This window comes from Oryctolagus cuniculus, chromosome 2 (genome assembly GCF_964237555.1).
Source record: "Oryctolagus cuniculus chromosome 2, mOryCun1.1, whole genome shotgun sequence".
Lineage (NCBI taxonomy): Eukaryota > Metazoa > Chordata > Mammalia > Lagomorpha > Leporidae > Oryctolagus > Oryctolagus cuniculus.
This window is the reverse complement of record NC_091433.1, coordinates 96070102-96091883: the sequence shown is the minus strand read 5'-3', so window position 1 is coordinate 96091883 and position 21782 is coordinate 96070102. Positions and strand designations below refer to the sequence as shown.

The 21782-nt window shown below is 38.1% G+C and overlaps 1 long non-coding RNA gene across 1 annotated transcript in view; it reads left to right on the top strand.

Moving 5' to 3' along the window:
• The window catches only part of LOC138848798 (uncharacterized), a 59542-nt gene extending 40812 nt beyond the window's left edge, over positions 1-18730 (top strand). Inside the window, exon 3 of the long non-coding RNA XR_011386893.1 lies at positions 18315-18730. This is a non-coding gene — a long non-coding RNA (uncharacterized lncRNA). The remainder of the gene's footprint in view (positions 1-18314) is intronic.
• Positions 18731-21782: the final 3052 nt, after the last annotated feature.

Here is a 21782-nt window from a genome sequence, read left to right as displayed (position 1 = left end):
CATCCTCCACTGCACTCCCTGGCCACAGCAGAGAGCTGGCCTGGAAGAGGGGCAACCGGGACAAGAACCCGGTGTGCTGGCACTGGAGGCGGAGGATTAGCCTATTGAGCCGCGGCGCCAGCCAACAAATAGGATTAAATCACTGGTTACCACAAAGGTGCCAAGGCTGGTGAAGCAGACCAAGGGCAGTCGCTCCTGTTTGCTTGGTGAAAGTGGTGTAGCGGCTGGAGACAAGAACAGGCAACAGGGACTACAAATTTAGGTGTGAGGGGCGGGCCACTGAAGGCTGGGGCTGATCAGAGTGCTTGCTTTCTGGGACTCGCAAGCTGCAGGGCTTGCAGTAACCTGGGATGCTGGGCTTCTTGCCCTCTGCAGCTCCTCGGCACCTAATTGACTTTTTTCCTCAGGATCACTTTTTCTATCCTATGACTATGGTTCTATATGAATTTTAGCATTGTTTCTTCTAATTAATTCTTCTAATTCTAATATCGTTATTTTGATAGGGATTGCATTGAACCTGTAAATTGATTTGGAGACTATGGACTTTTAATGACATTAATTCTTCCAATTCATTTTGTGATTTTGATGATTTCTTTCATCAATAATTCATATTTTCCATTGTGTAACTCTTTCAATTATTTAGTTGTTTATTCCTGAGTATATAACTCTTGTAGCTATTATGAATACGATTTCTTTCTTGATTTTTCTTTCATTAAGATCATTACTGGTGTATAAATATACTTCTCCTTTCATATGTTGATTTTGTGTCTTATGCCTTTATAAAAGTTTATACAAAACTTTTCCTTATGCTATTAGAAAAACTACAGTGGGTAGATCCAAATATGATATCCATTTCTTTCTGATACTATTCCTAGAAAGACTTATTTTATAATTTTTGTTCTTGTTTTCTCAGTTATTTATTTGAATTGAGAGAGAGAGAGAGATCTCATTTCTATCTGCTGGTTAACTCCCCAGATGCCTCCAACAGCTGAGTTTGAGTCACATTGAAGTCAAAACCTCAAACTCTATCCAGGTCTCCCACATGGATGGCAGGAACTCAAGTACTTAAATCATTACCTAATTCATTGCCAGTTACATTATCAAGAAGCTGGGTTGGAAACAGAATTTCTAGGACTCAAAATGACACTCTGAGATGGGAAGTAGTTGTCTCTAGTGGTGGATTAACCTGCTGCACCATAATGCCTGCCCCAACTTATCCTTCTTTAACTGCTTCAAACATCTGTAATTCTTTCTTGCTATTGCTTTTAGTTGCTGAATATTCATGAGCATGTATTTAATTCATCAATGTGTATGTATTTAACATGAACAGTACACATTTTTTCATGAATGATTAACTACATTTTATAGACATGATATCTGCATTAGGATTAGGAGAAGAAGATAATCACCTGGGAATTCTGAGAACTGTCCATTGCTACTTACATCTTTCAGCATAATTTTTACTGATGTTAAAATGTGAAACATACTTCTTTCATTTTTTAAAAGATTATTTTAGATTGGTGAGATAGAGGAAGAGAGATGTCCCATCTAACAGTTATTTCCCAAAATGACTTCATTGGCCAATGCTGTCCCAGGATACAGCCAGGAGCCAGTAGACCAGTCTTGGTCTGCCATATATGCAGCAAGGAATCAGCCACCTCAGAATCACCTGCTCACTCCCAGAGAGCACAATAACAAGAATTTGCCATCAGGAGCCCCTTGCAGGAATCAAATCCAGGTTTTCTGATTTGGGATGAAGCCATTCTAACTGGTTTCTTAACTATTGGCCAGATGCCCACAAATATGATTCTTAGACTTGACTTATTCATCTCCATATATGGCCATAGGACTTTTGTAAATTTATAATGATCAATCTATGATTAGTAATGTAATTATGTGCTAACTGCATTGCTTCTGCATAGTAAAATTTTACTAATATGCAAGATTCATTTATTTAAGTCAGTGTAGTATAGCATAAAATATTTCCTAAGGCTTAGAGTGAAATCATCATTTGGGTTCTAAAACAAAGTGTATCTAAAACCCAAAGATTGGGACTGGCACTGTCACCACCAATGCCAACAGCCCATGTGGGCACTGTTTCATGTCTCAGCTACTCCACTTCCAATCCATGTCCCTGCCTATGGCCCAGGAAAGCAACAGAAAATGGCTAAGTGTTTAAGCTCCTCCTAACCATGTTTGAAACGAAGAAGTTCCTGACTCCTGGCTTCAGGCCTGGCTTACCTGTGGCTATTGTGACCATCTAGAGAGTGAACCAGCTGGTGAAAGATCTTTCTCTCTAAAGCTCCCTCCATCACTGTATCTCTGACTTTCAAAGAAATAAAATCTAATTAAAAACCCAAATATTATTTCAATTCATCATATGGCAAAATATTATCTTATATTATAAATGGATGTATATATGTATGTAAATGTCTTGATGACAATTAAAGAAAAATATGTTGAATTGTATTTTTTACAGCTTGGAACTGAGACATAATAATATGATTCTATTTGGGTTGTCAAGTATACATCTATAGGAAATAATTCAGGATGAAGAAAAGTATAGGAATTATAATTATATGGGATAATAACAATAAAGGTTTGATTTAATAGTGTTTTAATCAGCAGAAGTGATTTTTAAAAAAGTATGACTGTCTTTGTGGTATCAATGTTTTTATAAATACATGTATAAATTATTGATTTACTTTACAGTTAGTTACACATTTGGAAAGAAATATGGAAGAGCAGATTTCTTAGACCTTAGGAGTTGCTACCTTTCCTCATCCTGAATTGCTGCTTATAGATGTGTACATGACAACCCAAATAGAATCATAATATTGTGTCTCAGGTACTATGTTTCCACTGAGATGGTACACAGGTTCATCGACCAGCGTATCCCAGAGCATATCCCTCTGCTCATATAGGCCGAATTTTATGACATGGGTTTCTGACCAAGAAAAAGGCCATCCCACTGCCTGCTGCTGTGTTACATGAAGACACATCCAGGTCCTGCAAAGGTGGTTACTGGCATGGGCTGCAAGGGGAGGGCTGGAAAAGGCACCACAGGCTAAGAGATTGTGTATTTCTTCAGGATCTTCCTTTGAAGTTGGGAACATTCACACCTTTTGAAAGGGCAAAGGGGAGGGGAGCCCTGAGACCATCTCATGTTGGCTGCTTACATTATTTCTTCTTCAAGTCCTATTCCTAGAAGTCTGGATTTAAACTTGAGCATGACTGTGAACTAAGGCAGTGTAGCTGAGTCTCATGTAGTTCTGTCTCCTTCTTGTACCAGGGCCCTGCCTGGAATGTGTGCAAGTGGGAAGCCAGATAGCACTTGGTCCTGGGGACATTTGTTTAGTCCTGGGAGATCCAGGGGGAAAGCACATTTTCCCACCCAAGTGAGCTTTCATTTGGATTGTAAGCCTGAGTCATATTCGAGTCAAAGGAGAAAAATCGGGTTTGAGTGTTCTGATCTATTTATATTCTGTCATATCCTCCGGCATCAAAGTCAGAAAGTCTACTGAGGTTGATATAGTTAAGGATCAAGATTCATTAAGGGGCGGAGCCAAGATGGCAGAATAGTGAGGGCGTGCACTGATAGTCCGGGAAAATTTAGTTTAATAAAAGGGGAGTTACGGTAGCCTCAGAAAAAAGAACCAGGAAAATATTGCAGAGGAAACTCTTCTGGATCGAGTGGCTGTGAATCGGAGGACCTAATGGGAGAACAAGGTCGCCCACTGGGCGGAAGCCAAGCCACGGGAGCCGCAGGTGTCGCGGGAGTTGCAGGGTCTGCGCGCCAGTGCAGGAAGGGGACTGCATGTCACACAGACACCAGCGGGGAGAATTGGGACATCCAGGGCTCCGAGTCCACACATCGGCGCTGGAAGGGGAGGTGAGCTCAATAACCCGAGACATTGGCAGGGAAACGGGTGTCAGAATCTAGAGGGGGCCGGAAAGTGCAGCAGACTCACTACCAGAAAGAAGGAAAAAAAAAAAGCTTGGGGGTTTCTCTCTCCCCCAACCTTGCAAAGGTTGCAAAGCTGCAAGGCTTGAAGAATTCACAAGAGACAAAGAGCAGGCCCCCTCTCTGGATTTACATATCAACAGGGGAGAGCTAAGGAACTGAGTCACTACAATTCAGTAGCCTAGGCAACCCAGTGGGAGTCCAGAGGAGCCTACACAGACTCTTTGGGTAGAAGCCAGAGACTGGAAGCTCAATACCATCAATTCTGCACAGCCGTGCCGTGTGGTATTACTTACCCCCCAAATAAATAAAATAAATAAATAAATAAAATAGAGAGAGATTTACCATGCATAACCTGAGGGTGTCACCTTTGCACACCCGTAACCAGGAAGAACCAAGCAGAGCTCTCAGGCCACACCCATCTCAAACCTCCAAGGCTACTCCAACAGCAGGCAGTCCACTTAACCCAGACATAGTATAAAATAAAAAAAAAATTAAAAAAAAAGGCACCGTGACAAAAGAAGAATTAACTATGCCAAGCAACAAACACAGAAATCGAGGGAACAAGATCAATGATGACACTATGATGCCTCCAAATAAACAAAACACCCCAAAACAAGATTATGAAGATGATGAGATAGAACAAATTCAAGATACGGATTTCAAAAAATTTATGATAAGAACATTTAGAAGTTTTCAAAAGCAAATCCTTGAACTACAGAAATCCTTATTGGACAGGATTGAAAATCTCTCTCATGAAAATGAAATTTTAAGGAAGAATCAAAATGAAACGCAGAAACTAGTAGAACAGGAAAGTATGATAGTGAAGAGAAATCAAAATGAAATGAAGAGCTCAATAGATCAAATGACAACACATTAGAAAGCCTTAAAAACAGAATGGGTGAAGCAGAAGAGAGAATATCGGACTTAGAAGAGAGAGCACAGGAAAACATACAGTCAAACCAAAGAAAAGAAGAGGAAATTACAAATCTAAAAAATATTGTTGGGAATCTACAGGATACTATTAAAAAAAAACCAACATTCGAGTTCTAGGAGTTCCTGAAGGCATGGAGAGAGAGAAAGGATTAGAAGGCCTTTTAAGTGAGATACTAGCAGAGAACTTTCAAGGTTTGGAGAAGGACAGAGACATCCTAGTACAGGAAGCTCATAGAACCCCCAATAAACATGACCAAAAGAGATCCTCACCACGACACGTGGTAATTAAACTTACCACACTGAAACATAAAGAAAAGATCCTAAAATGTGCAAGAGAGAAACGTCAGATTACTCTCAGAGGATCTCCAATCAGACTCACAGCAGACTTCTCATCAGAAACACTACAGGCTAGGAGGGAATGGTGAGACATAGCACAGGTGCTAAGAGAGAAAAATTGCCAGCCCAGAATATTATATCCTGCCAAGCTCTCATTTGTGAATGAAGGTGAAATAAAGACCTTTCATAGCAAACAGAAATTGAAAGACTTTGTGGCCACTCGTCCGGCCCTGCAAAAGATACTTAAAGATGTGCTACACTCAGAAACACAGAAACACGGCCATCAATATGAAAGAAGTTAAAGGAAGAACACCTACCAGTAAAAGAGCATGGGAAGCTCAAAGCATATACTAGAAAATATTTCCGGGAAAATGGCAGGGCAAAGTCACTACGTATCAATAGTCACATTAACCATTAATGGTCTGAATTCTTCAGTTAAAAGACACCGTTTGGCTGATTGGCTCAAAGAACACAACCCAACTATTTGTTGCCTACAAGAAACACATCTCTCTAACAAAGAGGCATGCAGACTGAAAGTGAAAGGTTGGAAAAAGATATTCCATGCCAACAGAAACCAAAAAAAGCAGGTGTAGCCATATTAATATCAGACAAAATAAACTTTAATACAAAAACTGTTAAGAGAGACAAAGAGGGACACTATATAATGATTAAGGGTTCAATTCAACAGGAAGATGAAACTTATAAATGTATATGAACCTAATTACAGGGCACCGGTCTATTTAAAAGATATGTTAAGGGACTTAAAGGGAGATTTAGATTCCAATACAATAGTACTGGGGGACTTCAATACTCCACTCTCAGAAATAGACAGATCATCCGGACAGAAGATCAACAAGGAAACAGCAGATTTAATTGACACTATTGCCCAAATGGATCTAACAGATATTTACAGAACTTTCAATCCTACGTCTACAGACTTCACATTGTTCTCAGCAGTGCATGGAACCTTCTCTAGGATTGATCACATACTAGGCCATAAAGCAAGTCTCAGCAAATTTAAAAGAATTAGAATCATACCATGCAGCTTCTCAGACCACAGCGGAATGAAGCTGGAAATTAGCAACTCAGGAAACCCCAGAAAGTATGCAAACACATGGAGACTGAACAACATGCTCCTGAATGAACACTGGGTCATTCAAGAAATCAAAAGAGAAATCAAAAACTTTCTGGAAGTAAATGAAGATAACAACACAACATATCAAAACTTGTGGGATACAGCAAAAGCAGTATTGAGAGGCAAATTTATAGCAATAGGTGCCTATATCAAGAAATTGGAAAGCTACCAAATAAATGAGCTTTCAGTGCATCTCAAGGACCTAGAAAAACTGCAGCAAACCAAACCCAAATCTAGTAGGAGAAGAGAAATAATTAAAACCAGAGAAGAAATTAACAGGATTGAATCCAAAAAACACTACAAAAAATCAGCCAAGCGAGAAGCTGGTTTTTTGAAAAAATAAACAAAATTGACACCCCATTGGCCCAACTAACTCAAAAAAGAAGAGAAAAGACCCAAATCAATAAAATCAGAGATGAAAAAGGAAACGTAACAACAGACACTACAGAAATAAAAAGAATCATCAGAAATTACTACAAGGACCTGTATGCCAGCAAACAGGAAAATCTATCAGAAATGGATAGATTCCTGGACACATGCAATCTACCAAAATTGAACCATGAAGACATAGAAAACCTAAATAGACCCATAACTGAAACAGAAATTGAAACAGTAATAAAGGCCCTCCCAACAAAGAAAAGCCCAGGACCAGATGGATTCACTGCTGAATTCTACCAGACATTTAAAGAACTAATCCCATTTCTTCTCAAACTATTCAGAACACTCGAAGAAGAGGGAATCCTCCCAAATTCTTTCTATGAAGCCAGCATCACCTTAATCCCTAAGCCAGAGAAAGATGCAGCACTGAAAGAGAATTACAGACCAATATCCCTGATGAACATAGACGCAAAAATCCTAATAAAATTCTGGCCAATAGAGTACAACAAGACATCAGGAAAATCATCCACCCAGACCAAGTGGGATTCATCCCTGGTATGCAGGGATGGTTCAACATTCGCAAATCAATCAATGTGATTCACCACATTAACAGACTGCAGAAGAAAAACCATATGATTATCTCAATTGATGCAGAGAAAGCATTTGATAAAATTCAACACCCTTTCATGATGAAAACTCTAAGCAAATTGGGTATAGAAGGAACATTCCTCAATATAATCAAAGCAATTTATGAAAAACCCACGGCCAGCATCCAATTGAATGGGGAAAAGTTGGAAGCATTTCCACTGAGATCTGGCACCAGGCAGGGATGCCCACTCTCACCACTGCTATTTAACATAGTTCTGGAAGTTTTAGCCAGAGCCATCAGACAAGAAAAAGAAATCAAAGGAATACAAATCAAGAAGGAAGAAGTCAAACTATCCCTCTTTGCAGACAATATGATTCTGTACTTAGAGCATCCAAAGAACTCTACTAAGTGACTATTGGAACTCATAGAGGAGTTTGGCTAAGTGGCAGGATATAAAATCAATGCACAAAAATCAACAGCCTTTGTATATACAAGCAATGCCCCGGCTGAGAAAGAACTGCTAAGATCAATCCCATTCACAATAGCTACAAAAACAATCAAATACCTTGGAATAAACTTAACCAAGGACGTTAAAGTTCTCTACAATGAGAATTACAAAATCTTAAAGAAAGAAATAGAAGAGGATACCAAAAGATGGAAAAATCTTCCATGATCATGGATTGGAAGAATCAACATCATCAAAATGTCCATTCTCCCAAAAGCAATTTATAGATTCAATGCAATCCCAATCAAGATACCAAAGACATTCTTCTCAGATCTGGAAACAATGATGCTGAAATTCATATGGAGGCACAAGAGACCTCGAATAGCTAAAGCAATCTTGTACAACAAAAACAAAGCCAGAGGCATCACAATACCAGATTTCAGGACATACTACAGGGCAGTTGTAATCAAAACAGCATGGTACTGGTACAGAAACAGATGGATAGACCAATGGAACAGAATTGAAACACCAGGAATCAACCAAAACATCTACAGCCAACTTATATTTGATCAAGGATCTAAAACCAATTCCTGGAGCAAGGACAGTCTATTTAATAAATGGTGCTGGGAAAACTGGATTTCCACGTGCAGAAGCATGAAGCAAGACCCCTACCTTACACCTTACACAAAAATCCACTCAACGTGGATTAAAGACCTAAATCTACGTCCTGACACCATCAAGTTATTAGAGAACATTGGAGAAACCCTTCAAGATATTGGCACAGGAAAAGAGTTTCTGGAAAAGACCCGGGAGGCACAGGCAGTCAAAGCCAAAATTAACTATTGGGATTGCATCAAATTGAGAAGTTTCTGTACTGCAAAAGAAACAGGAGAGTGAAGAGACAACCGACAGAATGGGAAAAAATATTTGCAAACTATGCAACAGATAAAGGGTTAATAACCAGAATCTACAAAGAGATCAAGAAACTCCACAACATCAAAACAAACAACCCACTTAAGAGGTGGTCCAACGACCTCAATAGACATTTTTCAAAAGAGGAAATCCAAATGGCCAACAGGCACATGAAAAAATGTTCAAGGTCACTAGCAATCAGGGAAATACAAATCAAAACCACAATGAGGTTTCACCTCACCCCTTTTAGAATGGCTCACATACAGAAATCTACCAACAACAGATGCTGGCGAGGATGTGGGGAAAAAGGGACGCTAACCCACTGTTGGTGGGAATGCAAACTGGTGAAGCCACTATGGAAGTCAGTCTGGAGATTCCTCAGAAACCTGAAGATAACCCTACCGTTCGACCCAGCCATCCCACTCCTTGGAATTTACCCAAAGGAGTTTAAATTGGCAAACAAAAAAGCGGTCTGCACCCTAATGTTTATCACAGCACAATTCACAATAGCCAAGACCTGGAACCAACCTAAATGCCCATCAACGGTAGACTGGATAAAGAAATTATGGGATATGTATTCTTTAGAATACTATACCACAGTAAGAAACAATGAAATCCAGTCATTTGCAACAAAATGGAGGAATCTGGAACACATTATGCTGAGTGAAGTAAGCCAGTCCCAAATGGAACAATACCATATATTCTCCCTGATCGGTGACAACTGACTGAACAACAAATAGGAAACCTGTTGAAGTGAAATGGACACTATGGGAAACGGTGACTTGATCAGCATAGCCCTGACTGTTAATGAACAACTTAATACATTATCCCTCTTAGTAGTTTTTTTGTCTGTTCTACTTAATATGACTGGTTTAATTCTGTAATTAATACACAGTTATTCTTAAGTGTTGAAAATTAACTGAAATGTGATCCCTGTTAAACATAAGAGTGGGAATAAGAGAGGGAAGAGATGTATAATTTGGGACATGCTCAAGCTGACTTGCCCCAAATGGTAGAGTTAGAAACATACCAGGGGATTCCAATTCGATCCCATCAAGGTGGCATGAACCAATGCCATCTCACTATTCCAAGTGATCAATTTCAGTTCACAATTGATCATAATGAAAGGACTAAGAGTCAAAGGGAGCACATAAACAAGTCTAGTACCTGCTAACACTAACCGATAGAATAAATAAAGGGGAGAGTGATCCAACATGGGAAGTGAGATACTCAGCAGACTCATAGAATGGCAGATGTCCTAAATAGCACTCTGGCCTCAGAATCAGCCCTAAAGGCATTCGGATCTGGCTGAAAAGCTCATGAGAGTATTTCAGGCATGGAAAGCCAAGACACTCTGGCAAAAAGATCTCTGTGAGTGAGATCCCAGTGGAAAGAACAGGTCTTCAAAGAAGGAGGTACCTTTCTCTGAAGGGAGGAGAGAACCTCCACTTTGACTATGACCTTGTCTAAACAAGATAAGAGTCGGAGAACTCAGAGGGCTTCCATAGCCTTGGAAACTCATGACTGGAGCATAGGGAGATTACTGATGCCATAAACAGGAGTGTCAATTTGTAAAGTCAACAATAGGAGTCACTGTGCACTTACTCCTCATGTAGGATCTCTGTCCTTAATATGCTGTACATTGAGATTTAATGCTATAACGAGTACTCAAACAATATATTTCACTTTGTGTTTCTATGGGGGTGCAAACTGTTGAAATCTTTACTTAATGCATACTAAACTGATGTTCTGTAAAAGAAAAAAAAAAGAAAAAAGAAATTATCAATTCCCAACTTGACTCTCACTGGGATTAAACATGACAATAGGTCTGATCTGATTTCATCATCATTTAAAAAAATCATCTATTATTTTTCACTTTATGTTTCTGTGTGGGAGCAAACTGTTGAAATCCTTACTTAATGTATGCTAAGCTGATCTTCTGTATATAAAGAGCATCGAAAATGAATCTTGATGTGAATGGAAGGGGAGAGGGAGTGGGAAAGGGGAGGGTTGTGGGTGGGAGGGACAGTATGGGGGGAAGCCATTGTAATCCATAAGTCGTACTTTGGAAATTTATATTCATTATATAAAAGTTAAAAAAAAATCAATACATAGGAATTAGACTGTATTACCTAGAGGTGAATGAAAGTGTGTGTGTGTGTGTGTGTGTGTGTGTGTGAGTGAGAGAGAGAGAGAGGTGAAAAAGGAGAATGAAAACAAGGAGGAAAGAAAATAAGATTAAAGAAAAAAATTTATAAAGTAAAGATGAAGAGAAAATAAAAAACAAAGTTTAGAGGATATGAAAGAATGAGAAAATAGAAAAAATAAAAGGACAAGAGGGGAAAGGAACACAGAAAGTAAAGAACAACAACAAAAAAGAAATAGAAAATAATAACAATAGATAAAAAATGAGAAAGAACATTTTAAAGCATTTTTCCTATCCATGTCAATAATGTTCCTCTTCAAATCTGACCTTTTCTTCTTAAACTTCCTTCCATTGGGTTCAACTGCTTCTTCCATTTTTATTCATCTAGTAAGAACACTAAAAAAAATTTGTTTCTGTATAATTACAAAGAAGAGTAGCAGACTTAGAAAAAAGAAACTTGGGATTATACCTAATTTCTGCCACTTATTGTATCCAGATAAATCATTATGTGCTTTAAATTTTGGGTGCTTAATTTGAACAACCACTTGAATCATATGTTAAATGCAGATGGAAATAATAAATGCTGTTTCATTAGTCTGCAAGATTGATTAAAATCTTAAAATTCAATGTGATCTTATTCTGTCTATAGAAAAATGGGGAATATTAACTGGAAGATATGAAAAAATATAGTAGAACACAAATAACAAGAAAACCAGTAAAGAAAGTTTTAAAAATTAGGAAAAGATAATAGAAAGTTACGCAAGAATGAAAAGGCACCAGGAGAGAATAATTTAAGACAGAAAGACAAGATAGTGTCTGTAAGGGCAAACTAGAAAGTCAGTGAAGTAGATAAATCAATTAGAATTATCATCTAAATATATAAATACATGCTAAAATAATGAACATAGTCTATGTATAAATGTCCTTCACTTACAACACAAATTAATTAATAACCCAAAATATAACCCAAATATATCAGCAATTTAACAACAAAAGAAAACCAATCTAGCTGAGAAGTAGTTAAAGGACATCAATGGACAGTTCTCAAAATAAGAAATATCAATGGCTGACAAATGTATAAAAAAGGCTTAACATCACTAGCCATCAGGAAATTTCAAATCAAAACCACAATGATATATCACCTCACTCTTCTTAGAATGGCTAAAAACAGAGACTAATAAATGCTGGTGAGGATGTGGACAAAAGGAAATATTAAACATAGTTGGTGGGAATGTAAATTAGTGAAGCCACTGAGGAAAACAGTGTGGAAATACTAGAAATAAACTTGACAAATGATCCAGCAATCCAACTATTGGGTATACACCCAAAAGTCTTGAACACAATGTATAAAAGAGATACCTGAACCACCATGTTAATTGCAAGACTGTTCACAGTAACCAAAATTTGGAACCAACCAAGTTGTCCATCATCAGATGAGTGGATAAAGAAAATGTGGTATGTATACACAATGGAATATTAACTATAAAAAATGAAATTCTACCATTTGTAACAAAATGGATGCAACTGGAAGACATCATGTTGAGGGAAATAAGCTGGACCCAGAAAGAAAAATACACAGGTTCTACCTTACATGTGGGAGTGAAAATTTTAAAAACAAATGGAAAAGAAGAAGTGTCTGTGTGTATCAGTATCACTGCAAATATAATTGGGTAAAACTGTTTTATACATTTATAAAACCAGTGGTTAAGAATATTGTGCTACTGTAGTTTGAATGATCTATGATTACTTAAACATTTACTATATTTGAGTGAAATGGCCATTTTTTTCCATTCAATAATTGTTCATAGCCATTATTTATATTCCCATTAATCTAGGGACATTTAGCTTTTTACTTGTTAAACTTCTTACTCAGTTATGCATTAACCCTTTTTACTGTAATGTAAATTTAAAATATGTTGTCTCAAAAACTGAAAAAAAAAGAAGGAAGGAGGGTGACAAAGAGGGAAGAAGGTTATATTATTGTGTTGTTAGATGTGCAAGTATATCATATTGAATCTGTTAAATATTACATAAATTTAAAACTGCATTTCAAAAGAAAAAAATATAGAAAGAAGGAGAGATCTTTTTTCTCCTCAACAGTCTGTAACATCAAGGACTGACCCTGGTTGAAGCCAGGCATTGGGACATCCATTTAGGTCTCACACATGGGTGGCAGGGTTTCAAGTACTTGAGTTATCACTCAGTACTTCCCAAGGTGCATTTAGAGGAACCTTGACTGGAAGCAGAGGTGAAACTAAATTGCAGGCATTCCATATATTGGATGCAGACACCACAAGCAGTGGTTTAAATTGCTATGCCAAAACGCCTGCCCCCAGAACTTCTATTTTCCAATATCATTTCTCACGGTCAGTACTGTGGTATAGCAGATTAAGCCTCTCCCTACAGCACCATCATCCTTAATAGGTGCCTTTTTGAGTCCTAGATGCTCTGCTTCTGATCCAGCTCCCTTCTAATGACATAGGAGAACAGTGGAGGATGGCCCAAGTGCTTGGGCCTCTGCAACCACATGGGAGACCCAGAAGCAGCTCCTGGATCCTGGCTTTGACCTCGCCCAGCCCTGGCCATTGTGGCCATTTGGGAAGTGAATCAGCAGATGGAAGTCTCTCTCTCTCTCTCTCTCTCTCTCTCTCTCTGCCTTTCAAATAAATAAAAAGATTTATCAATATCATTCTCAACAGTAACATTTTCTAGTAACAGTAATATTTTTCAAATTGTTCTACAAATATTTTCTTCTTTTGCAAAAATCACTGGGCCACAAGCAAGTTACATGATGAGGTCAAAGCTTAGCAACTTCTTGGATTAATATCAATAATTCAACAATGTTTTGTGAGTCTTAAGTTTTTAAAAATGTCTTACATTTTAAAATTTTAAAAATGTCATTCCATTTACATGGAAGCAGACTTTTAGAAGTTTGTTGAGATGTGCATAACCCATGTAAAGCACCACTTCCAATTCCAACATCCTGCTAAATGCACACTTTGGGATTCAGCAGATGATGGTTTATGTAGGTAGATCTTGCCACTAATTTGGGAGTTGTTCATGGCTCCCAGCTTCAGCCTGGCCCAACCTGGCTGCTGTTGACATTGGAGTAGTGAACATGTTGATGGGTGCTCTCTATCTGCATGCTTTTTCCTCTTCCTCTTTTCTCTCTCTCTCTCTCTCTCTCCCGCCACCTCCCTCCCTCCCTCTCATCTGTGTGTGTGTGTGTGTGTGTGTGTTCTCTGTGTCTCTCAAAATACATAAAATTTTACAAATGCCTTGTCCAGGATTATTAGTTCCAGTATATATGTATCTGAATGACTTATTGAAGTATCTGCAGGCTGGTGCTGTGGCTTGCTAGGCTAATCCTCCACCTGTGGCTCCAGCACCCCAGGTTCTAGTCCCAGTTGGGGCACTGGTTCTGTCCAGGTTGCTCCTCTTGCAGTGCAGCTCTCTGCTGTGGCCCGGAAATGCAGTGGAGGATGGCCCAAGTGCTTGGTCCCTGCACCCGCATGGGAGACCAGGAGGAAGCACCTGGCTCCTGGTTTTGGATCAGCACAGCACACTGGCCATAGTGGCCATTTGAGGGGTGAACCAATGGAAGGAAGACCTTTGTCTCTGTCTCTCTCACTAACTCTGCCTGTCAAAAAATAAAAAAAGAAGTATCTGCACATGTATTTAAAGATACAGAAGACCTGGTGTAAATGTGAGCATCTGGCTCTAAACCAAGAACCTCCAAGTTTGTAGCAAGCATGAAGAAAGCCTTTTCTATTTTATGCAAGACAACTCATCTTTCCCATTAAATCATCTTATCATCAAGGAAATAAAGACAAGATTGTTGGTGATAAATCATTCTCAAAGCATTTAACAACATTTTAAAAATGAGAGTTGAGGAAAGTAGAATCTGTCTGTGTTTACAAAAGAAGAAATTATGGTCTTGGCCAAGTGTTAATACTTCTAATTGGAAATCAAATGACAGAAAATTTTCCATTCATAAATATGACCTAAATTTGCATTATTTAGGTAATCTCATTTAAAAAAATCTTAAATGGACCACTCTAATACAATAAGGGAACAACGTTCTATTATTTTACTGCATTTTACAATATTGCATCAGTACAGAAAGAAACTATACCAACTATCCATCATTCTCTATTTCTCCCTCCCACTAACTCCTGGAAACCATGAATGCATTTGAATGTATTAGTCTATCCTAGGTATGGTATATAAATTAAATCATCTAATATGTGATCTTTCATCAATGGATGGATCACTCAACAGCTTGTGATGGATGAGCACTAACTTGCTCTTTGTTGCCAATTTCCACTGCATCAGCTCATCAGCTGATTCACATTTGGCTTGTTTTCCACTTTTGGCTCCTGAGAATCACACATCCAGGAATGTCTGTATAAAAATGTTTGCCATTCTTTTGAGTATATACTAAGGAGTTGGATGACATGATTGCATGACAATTCTGTTTGGATTTTGAAGAACGATCTAATTCTGTGTTTGAATTTTGAAGAATAATCTGAAAAATTATTTTCCACAGTGGCTGTGCTATTCTACATTACTACCAGCAATATATAAACATCAGATTTCTCCATGATTTTTGCCAATGATTTTTAATTTTTATTGTAGTAATTTATATGGAGGTGAATTCACAAGTAGACTTGTGATGAATGATTCTGAGCATCTTTTCAAGTACTTGTTTGCAACCTGTGAATGTTTTTTGGCGAAAAGTTTATTCTGAACCTGTCTCCATTTTAAATTCAGGGTTTTTGTTGTTGTTGGGTGGTGATTGTTCTTTTTATATACTAGGTACTAATTCCTTATCAGTATATAATTTCCAGGTAAGACAGTACTTTAAAATGTGTGGGAGATGGAATTAAAAGGTGGATTTATTTTGGTACAAAACATGTTTTTTGAAATCCACACACATTATTCTTATAATACACATCCTCTCCATGAACTTAAGTATCCCTGTGTACTCTTACATTCTGTGAACTGTGTTTCTGGTTTGTTTATAGAATCACTTGTTACACAAAATTTTAATTTTACTTAAGTGCAACATATGTTTTTCTGTTCTCCCCTGTATTTTCCAATGCACAGGGTGTTTTCTCAGGCAGAGGCCAGCTCACAAAATATGGTAAACACAGATCAGAAAGGGGCAATGAAACAAGGAGCAATGAGGCAGGGCAGAGAAGTGAGTATGAATACACAAGGAATCTGGGGGTCTTGAGGCTGAGACACAGAGGCTTCAATGTGAGGGCAGGTGAGGGCCCCTAACATGCACTTTCTGGCAAGAGACAGCCTCCACCATGGAGTTTGTGAGTACTCAAAAATAAAATACAAGAGCAGACCACATCTGTTTGGTTGCTGGTCTCCCTGCACCCCCATGGCTAGACCAAGTTTTTCCATCCTATTGAAAGCATTGACAAGCAATTCTGGTCAACAGCCCATCTTTCAAAAGAAAGATGAAGAAAAGAGGAAGGACAAATACCAGCTCACCCTGCCCCTACACAGGATTATGAGGAGGCAAGGCTCCTAGGGCCAGAATGAGGCCACAGTTTCCATATTCCAACTCTTAGCCATCCTGCCTGGGTGCCTCTCCTACTCTACTCCAGAGCACTAAGGGAGGAGAGGCTGGAGAGGCAGGGAAGTGTGGGTGTGACAGATGTGGCAGCAGCATCCAGGAGATACAGTGTTGCCAGTGGACTGCAGTGGAGGTCTTGGCTGGAGTGGAATTCTGAAGGTGGGCCAGGTGTCTCTGGTTCCATGACCACAGTGGGTTTTGGGGTTCAAGTGCTGCCCTGAAATACACAGGTTCCTGCCCTTTCCATGCAGCTTGCACAAAACAGAAACATCAGTTGGTAAACACCAATAGTACTTTCCAGTTGTCTTGTTCTATTTATTATTGTTGTCATTGTTACTGTTATCTGACTACAAAGACAGTGTGAGATTTCACAGTTAGACTAGCTTTCCTGATAGAAGGGCTTGGGTACAGAGAGCAGGGTTTGTGGATTTTTTTGCATTATTTTTTAAAGCAGAAACAAAAAGGTTGATTGGAGTGGGGTGGAGGGATTTGCTAGAAGTTTCTATCTAAAAAAATCAGCCCATCAAAAAATAAAAACGAAACAAGAAATACCTGTGTGTATCAGTATTGATGGAAATATAATTTTATAAAATGTTGCTTTTTAGCTTTGCCAAACCAGTGGTTAGGACTATTATACTACTATAGTTTCATGATCTGTGATTGCTTTAAAATGCACTTTACATGAGTGAAATGGTCACTTCTTTCCATTCAACTACTGTGTATAGCCATTGCTTATATTCCTGCCAAACTAGGTTGCTTTTTACTTGTTAAACTTCTCATTTGGTGAATAAATAAGCCTTTTATTGTTATGTAAATTTAAAATATGTTATCTTCAAGTGTAAGATGAGAAAGCAAGCAAGAAAGGGAGAGAGAAGGATGGTGGGATGGAGAGGGGGAGGGAGGTGGACAGGGAGAGAAGAAGGGAATATCATTTTATTCTCATAATTTTATCTATAAACTATATTGAATCTGTTAAAAATTAACTAAAATTTTAAATTGAAAATACAAAAGAAATATTCCCCTCCCCAAAGAACCCTTGAAAACAAATTTTTAAAAATCCTGAAAACAGTATAACTCCAAATAAACAAACAACAAACTGTCATGTACACAAAGAGTGAATTAAGTCCATTTATTAATAGCAGCTAAAATTTATTTATGTGTGACTTCAATCCAAATTAAGGGAGCTAATGTAGGCTTGTCACTTAAACAGGAATAATTCATTTTCAAAATCACCCTGATAAATATTTCTTCTCCATTTTGCTCCAAGCCAGAGAAATATTACTGCACACCTATGTAACTCATTATTTCCTATTTTTAAAATAAGTAAATCAATGTCTGAAAATATTTCAATACAAAGAAATTACAGAATTTCAGGAGTCATCACATTTTTGAGGTACGACATAAGTAGCAGGTGGACACCTGGATGTAACATTGAAATATTGATACAGGCTGAGAGCTCTGCAAGAATATTAGTGACTGAGGTGCAAATTTCACAGCCTAAGGCTGACTCTTGCTGTCACATGAGTATTACATACTTTTCCATATTATGCAAATTGTAAGAGACTGGATGGTGAAAACTTACAAGTGGAAGGAAAGTTTTCCTTCTTTCTGCACAAACATTGCTGAATACTGAGCTATCTGGGAGAAGGCACTCTCCTAATGTACAAGTATACAATATTTCAAGACTACTCCAGAAAGTAATTATTGAACCCTAAATATTACCTCAGGTCCCTCAAAAGTAGCCTTGGTACTAGAAATGTTATTTTCATAATGTTTATTCACATTTCCCCATTGAAGATTTTATCTACATACTCACCTTTAATCCAGGAAAATATGAAATAATTTAGGAGAGTTTTCTGCCTTATCTCTTTAAATTATAGTCCAGCTGACCTCACAGAAGATATGAGGAGTCTTGAATGAACTAATGTAGGAGAAAATAAACAACAAATACAAAGAGAAGAAACAGTCAAAAGGAAGGAGCAATAGAAGATTTAGATTTATCAGCCAAAGTCCTACTGAGTTAAAGATGAATTGCTGATTCTACTGAAACAAAATAGATTCACTTTCAGAGGTGGGATTCACATTAACTAATAGATCCAAATACACTAATTTCTCAGAAGTGAAGAAAAATCATTTGCTGGGCCTTTGTTTAAAAAAGTTCAGATATGGAGCTCAAAGTTGAAACAAAATTAAGGATGTGAAAAATGTGGATGGCTATATACTTTCATTAAAAGAAATAAAAAGTTCTAAAGATAGTTCTTTGTTTCACTTTTACAACAGCCTTCAATGTTATAAAATATGACTGTGCAAAAGTATAGGTGTGTTATGACAGTTGTGTAGAGAGAGAAATGAAGCAGCCAAGGTAGCCAGGTTTCTAATCGTTGGCCTAATTCAAGGAAACAATAGCAGATATGGAGTAACTCAGTTAGAATTTGTAAGCTGTTATATATAGATATATCTTGCTGCCTGAACTTTAACAAAAGTTGAACATGAGACATTTTACTACCATGGTCTCTAGTCCAGTCCTATGTTAATAAAAGAAAGTTTATATACTTATGTGGGTGAATGACTAAATGTCTGTTCTTTTATAAAAGTAAAGGAACCAGTTGCAACTACTGATTGAGTGTCCAGTTACCCTACTTCTGAAGAGGAAGGCTGGAGATGTTTTTTTAGAATGAATTTTTTTAGTTATTCCATTGTAGTTGTTCTTTCATATTGGAAAACTGCATTTTGGCATTTTCTGCCTGCTTATTTGTTTCCAAAATCGAGACCATGCTTCTGTTTCAAATAGAATTTCATTGGGCACAGATTTTTTTTTTATGAACACTAAACTACAAATTGACAGGTCATTGTTTCTTTCATTTATTTTCTGAAAATGTTATCTGAATTTGACCTGATCTATTCCCAAATATCAGCTGTAAGCACACTTTATCAATTTCTTATTATCTAATATCTTGTCTTATCACTTCTAGAGATTGCTTTTTCCAATGTATACTCTCTCCTATCACTGGGTTCCATCTTCAAGCACTTTAATATTTCTCCCTCCAATATAAAGCAAAAACCTATGACAACAGTAGCTATTAGAGATGAAAACAAACTTTAACCTACAATAGAACACCAATAGAATCATAGCATTCATAAATTAGTGCAAGGTGAATAAATACAATAATAATGTAAATAGAATGCATTGATTTCTTAATAACAATATTGAAAAGTAGTTCCGAGGCAGGTGCCGTGGCTCACTAGGCTAATCCTCCACCTGTGGTGCCAGCACCCTGGGTTCTAATCCAGGTTGGGGTGCCAGATTCTGTGTCAGTTGCTCCTCTTCCAGTCCAGCTCTCTGCTGTGGCCTGGGAAGGCAGTGGAGGGTAGCCCAAGTGCTTGGGCCCTGCACCTGGCTCCTGGCTTCGGATTGGCATAGCTCTGGCTGTAGCAGCCATTTGGAGTATGAACCAATGGAAGGAAGACCTTTCTCTCTGTCTCTCTCTCTCTCATTGTCTAACTCTGCCTGTCAAAAAAAAAAAAAGTAGTTTCTAGTAAATATATTTTATCACACTAAGATATTTACTTGTGTTTTTGTCTAATGTAAGATGTATTTTGGCCATTCAAGAATCAGGTTAGTAAACTATTTTATCTATTTTATCTGACTTTTCAAAGTCAAATATTGTATTATCATATGTCCCAATATTCCTTGACAATTTTGGATAAACCTTATTGAATTATAAAGGTGTCATTTTGATTTCTACATGCTGTTATTTCATCAAGGATTTTAAATATGTACTTCCTAATTTATATTTAGTATATATTAAGATTTACCTGTAGTCATGTACTTTTCAAAAAATTTTAAGTCTCCCTTTGTTGACTACTTTTAAATTTTGCTTTATTTTTCTTATATCTGAAACTCTAAAATAGTCCATGAAATCTGTGACATTTAAGAAATCAAAAATACGTTCATGCCTTCCAGGTTAAGACAATGAAAATCTAAACTGTAGTTACTATTGAGGCAAATGGTTTCTAGGTGATGGAGCCCACTTTTGCCTGAGGGACTAGATGGAGTAGCTACTTTCTTGTTTGTGCCAGATGTGCATTGTACGCAAACAGAAAGTTCCTTTGGAATTCACTAAGATGTGGGAAATGTTTGCTGCTACAGCATATTTTAGTCCAACTTAACTCATAGTGAAACATTTGTATGTTCCCTCAGAGTCACTGCAGCATGGTCCTGTTCTTTATTAAATTCTAATGATTAATTTTTCAATACATTTTATAGACTCATTTCTTTTATTTATTTGGATATCAGAAAAAAATAGAGAATGACCTCAAATACCACTGGTTTACTCCCACAAATGACCACAACAGCAAGGGCTGTGCCAGGATGAAGCCAGGAGCCTGGAACCTCTCCAGATCTTACAAATGGGTGACAGCTACTCAAATACTCCAGCCATTATCTGCAGCCTCCCAGGGAGCACACAATCAGGAAGCTGGATCTAAAGCAGAGTAGCCAACAGTCATAACCATATGGATTCTTACATCACAAGCAGCACATTAACTGCCATCTCCATATGCTATACTTCCCTTTTTAAATTGAGATGTGAACTGACATGTTCTTCTGAAGATTACAGTATCCACAGTGAGGACCACTTGCCCATGGACTTGGAGACAAAGGTGGACTGATGTTCTCTCCCTGGAGGAGGGAATGTTGTAAGGTTGCTCCTGACCCAGGGCAAATTTAGCACAGTCCTAGTACTGCTGGGGACAAACTCACAAGTCCTGAAGTGGGGTGGGGGAGACAACTTTAGGAGCTCCTGAAGCCCCGAGGACAAGGATGCTTTTAGCCCCTTACCAGATATATATGTAATTCCATAGCATCCTTTCCTAACAGCATAGCCAATGCAGTCAGCTAGGACAAGCAGCATTCCATTACGCTATAGATATAGCTATGGCTGGGGTTTGGTCTTGGAATAGGGGCCCCTAGAGAATCAGGGGACTTTTGAATCAAAGCTTGGGTCCAAAGATATGAAACTACAAGTTGCTACAAGATGGTATCAGGAAGTTCAGCTGCGGAGAGACAGTTATTGAGGCTTCTGGAACAAAATGAGAGGTCCCTGGGGTGGGATTTCTGGTTCTATCTGGAGGACTAGCAAGTTTAGGGTCTATGGTGCTGTGGGCTGAAGGAGGGTGTCTACAGGTTAGTGTACTTGCTGCTGCTGTCAGTACACAAAAACATGTTAGCCAGCGGCTAACCTAAGCCCAATCAGTTGATGAGTAACGATCGTCCTGGCTATGGATCTGTACTCAGATCCCCACCACAAATGGAGTCTTCTCTGCAGAGAGGAGTCTTTGGGACCTCA